Below are 5,045 nucleotides of genomic sequence, written 5' to 3'. Positions count from 1 at the left end.
AATCATTGCTTTTAAGCAAAATTATTAACATTTACAGAATATTTATTGTATTTATAAATATACTAGATTATGACCCGTGTTAAACGCGGGGACCGCATAAATAAAATATAAATGTATATATAGATATTGCAGAATAATTATAAAAAAAAAAAAATCAAAGTTATTGATATTATTGAAATGTGTATAACATATACTGAAGTTGGTAAACATATATAGTCGTTGAAGGACCTCTTTGTAGACAACATTTTTTGTTTTATTCGTTGAACGACCTTCATCGCCACAAAGTACCTTCAAACTTTTTTTTTTACTTATGACACCGGAAACAACTACATATAGTTAACCATGTGCAAAAATGGGTCTACGCAAGTATAATCCAACGTTTGACAATGTACTTTCAAAATACATTGTCATTTTATGGTTATATTGCGAAATAGAATTGTTTATTTTAAAAAATAACAACTTATTTATGTTATTTGAAATGAACCACATAACCCCCTCCCCCCCCCCTACACACACATACATACATACATACATACATATATATATATATATATATATATATATATATATATATATATATATATATATACATACAATATTAAATATAAATAAAAAAAACTCTAACAAAGAAACATAAAAACATTTATGCTTGCTCGAACTTACTTGTTATTATAAAAACATTGAAAATGTCAAAATACATAATTTGCACACAACTTACTTGTTATTATAAGACAAATTAAACAATTTAAACAAATGATGATTATTTATTTTTATTTTATGACAATGATAAAATAATGGAAAAATGAATGCTTACTTCAAGACATTTGTGGACGTTTGAGTAAGGTCTATGGTCTTAACTGCTGAGTATTCATATCTTTCACATATAGCTATTAGATGGTTATTCAAGATGAATTAAAAGTTCATTGCTATTTCTTGCCAATTTAGAAGTATGCTTCGACCACTTTTGCATCAGATAAAAAACATATAGGTTCTTTTAGTATTACTGCAATCATACTTTCATATAAAATTACTTTTTCGCATCAGACCAAACTCGGTGTTTTTAAGCATTATTATCATCCTATATTATACATACTTGATAGTTTTTAAAAGTTCGTTCCAATTTCTCATTTCTTTTTGAAAGTTCATTGTTATTTCTTGTTGCTTTTAGAAATAAGTTTTAGACTATTTTTTGTATCAAACCAAATTTGAAGGTTATTTTTGCATTATTACTATAGTATATGTTAGATTTCATTTTTATTATTTGAATATACTTTTTGTAGTTCAAAACCAATACGAATATAAAAATAATGACTACATATTAACCGAATCTCTATAATGTATAATTAAAAATCAAGACACTATAATCATAATTTATTGATGCTAGTTAATATGTAATTTATTTGGAGATGAGGCTAGTTTTTGGTTACTTATTTGGGAAGTATAATATGTATTCTGCATTACAAGTGTTTATCTTTTAAATTTAGCATTTGTTACTCTAGAATTTTATTTTGGCTTGAAATAACCATGATCATCCCATATTTAGTATTTTTCTCTTCTTGCACCTTTACTTCCTACTGACTTGCATTCACTAAAACAAGATTTAACATTTTTTTTTTTAAAAACAAATATGAACAATAAACTATTAAACTCAATGGATATGCTAAAAGAGACATGAGACTTGTCTTTTGTGAGATCAATAATACCAAATTGGACCACTTTCTGCAAAATAATTTAAGAACCGAAGAAAACCTAATTACCCAAATATCTAATATCATTATTTAAGTCATAACTTGTTATATGCCGACAAAATTGAAAATTTCAGCCAAAACTCTGTTACATTCCATCAAAGTTGAAAAAAATTCTTTAAAGTTAAATGATGGTATTAATTTAAAAAATTATCTTTCACTTTTTGCTGGATGTATTTTTCTGATGACGAGAACAATTAACAGTCCAAACATAATCCGTAAAAGCCATCATGGCCAAATCATAGATCGTTTCATCAACAAAATAGAATACCACGGTTGTAGATGATAATTCAGTTATAACATCTTTTTCTAAAAGATCAAGAAATGGACAATTTATTAGAATCTTATCACGCTGATAAAAGTCATAACAAAGTGACATAGATTGAATCGATAGTTTACTATAAATATAAAAAATGAAGCCCTATCAGAGATAGAAAAACCTGAGGATGAGACAAAAAAACATGTAACACTACAAAGTTGCAAACATAAAAAAACACATGATGCTAAAAATCTAGAAAAAAAAAACCAAAATTTATACATGGTTGTGAGGTGAGTAGAGAACTTGTGTCAGATTCTTTGAGACATTTCGTCAAACACCTAAGATGTCTGTTCTAATAACCCATATTTTGAATGTAACATGAAAAAAATCCAATGTTACAGGAAAGTATAGAAATGAAGTAAATTAACATGTATTTAGATTATACAAATTATTTTGAACAATGTTCCTTCAAAAATATACTTATTGTTGTTTCATACCTACATACAAAGTTTAATAAAAACAATGTTAATTGTAATTATGCAATTTGATTCTAAAATCAAGGAAATAAGATTATTCTTAGTTTAGATTCTAACTTCTTGGCCTACTTTTGATATGGTTCATGTATTAATATTTAGAGAAACCGGTAGGAATGATGTTGATATTAAGTATTGTATATTGTTGTTACCGATAAAAACTAAGTTGTAGTTTAAATTAAAAGTTCTTTTTTCATGGTAAGTATGTTGCTATAAATTGTAAAAAAATCACATAGTTATTGTAATTTGTAGAGGTTGTTGAGTATCGAGTCCAAGTGAATAGGTTAAGAATTTAATATGAAAAATTATACATTTTTGTTTTGTTTGACTTAATCTAGACTGAACGATGTTAATCGATTTCATGTAAGTTGTGACAAAGAATATCAGAATATCTATGAATACGTATATTTGATACGTGAACAAAAAATAATCGAAAAAAATATAAACAAGCGAAAGAAGGTACTGACCTTTTAGTGCACAACAATGAAGGTTTGAAGCAGATAATGATGATGGAAGTGATAAACAATAAGAATGAAGTTGTAGTAGAAAGTTTGAAGAAAAGCAACGATAGAAAATAAGTGTGAGCCGCAAATTCAAGGTTGAATCGTATATGAATATGATAATTTGAATCTAATTTCTTGGTATTAATGGTTTCCTAATAAAAATGGATTTTATATTAATGGTTTGCTAATATAAACGGATTTATATTAATGGTTGATATTTAATGTCTTAATTGAAATGGTTTTCAGTAATATGTTTTTAAAGTTGGCTATTTTAAAACCTTTATAACTGGAAATTCAAGATTTAAAATAGGGGAAATTTATTAAAATTAAATACATTCTATTTCAATGGAGTTAAGTTAATTTTGTTTGACAATTGGAAAGTTTTTATTGAAATTAAATACATTCCATTTGGGAAAGATGATGTCACCAATTTAATCTAAGGGTGGAAAACATAAGATTGAAATACAATCAATGACCCAGATTGTTTCAGATGATATCATATGATTTTTGTTTTAATATATATTAAAGATAATATAATTATTGATATGCTTATTTAATGAGCTTTTTAAAAAGAAAAAACTAATCAGGTTTAAATTTTGAAGCCAAAAACTATAAATAATGGAATAAAATTATGAACAATATTAATTAGGGTTAATGATGACATAGATCGTCAAAAGATGTCTTGAAGGAGATGTTTGCTTCAGTTTGTAGAGATTTGTGTGAAGCCAAAACAGAGGTGTGGTAATTAGAGATGCAGGGAAGAGACAATACGCAAATTCTAAGAATACATGAGAAAAAGGAACCACCTTATGGTGCTACATTCTGTTATGAACACACAAAACACCAATTGAAGCACAACCATTGACATGAGGAAGAAGAGGATTAGGGAATTCTGGTTTAAGAGAAAAAAAATAGAGGAGAAAGATGGGGGCGATTCTTCATATGTTTGGCCAGATTTATGGAGAAACCGATGTCTCATATATAAATACAATGATATGTTTTAATTGATAACATAATTGCTGATTTTAAATATTTTACAATTAAATGTAGTTATGTCCGAATTGTAAAATATATTTTCGAAAGTATGAATAGATTCTATAATTAAATATGAATAGATTCTATAATCAAAGATTCTATAATTTAATGTAATTGTGTTTGAAATGTAATTGGTAAATTTAAAGATTCTATAATTAAACGTTTGAATTCTATTTTGAAAAGATGATATCATCAATTTGATCTAATGGTGAAAATCATATGATTGAAATACAATCAAGGGCCTTGATTGTTTCATTAGTGAATTAAAGGTTCTCTTTTAATAATATTTAGAAATTTGAAAAATTACCTATTATAATATTATCTTTACAATAAGTGGCAATTCATTTTTTTCGTAATGCTCATCAACAAATTACTACATTAACGCCTAAATAATAGTATGAATTATTATTTTAATATAATATTTAAATAAATAGTTCGTGGTATGAAACATTTTGGTCATCTCTCATTTTTTATCTTTTAAATTTTATATTAAGTTATTAATTTAACTATATATATATATATATATATATATATATATATATATATATATATATATATATAGCTAGTGTAACGCCTGTGTTTCCAGGCTTGCCATTTTTAGCAATGTAATAGTCTAGGTTAACCTCTGTAACCCGTTTTGAAATAATAAGATTGTATTATTTGAGCATTATGTGTTTTGTGCTTAATTGCTTAATTATGTGGTTTGATTAATTAAGAATAAAAATAAGCGTCAAAATTTAAGTGTAAAATAAACTTAATATCTTTGAATAATGTTGTAGTAGTTGAAACGAGGTTTCCGAATATATTTAGAACGCCCAAATCTGACTTCGTATGAGGAAGTTATGATTTATCGAAGTTTCGGCTTAGCAGTGTGCAGCCCGAAATACTCGATTTGAGATCAAGCGGTTTTTAGCCGAAGCAATCTAAACGAGGATCGAAGGTCTCGTTGTTGGTATCGAAGCGATAAAAA

The sequence above is a fragment of the Lactuca sativa genome, chromosome 7 (assembly GCF_002870075.4).
Source record: "Lactuca sativa cultivar Salinas chromosome 7, Lsat_Salinas_v11, whole genome shotgun sequence".
NCBI classification, from domain to species: domain Eukaryota; kingdom Viridiplantae; phylum Streptophyta; class Magnoliopsida; order Asterales; family Asteraceae; genus Lactuca; species Lactuca sativa.
The sequence above is the reverse complement of the archived record's forward strand: the minus strand, read 5'-3'. Positions refer to the sequence as shown.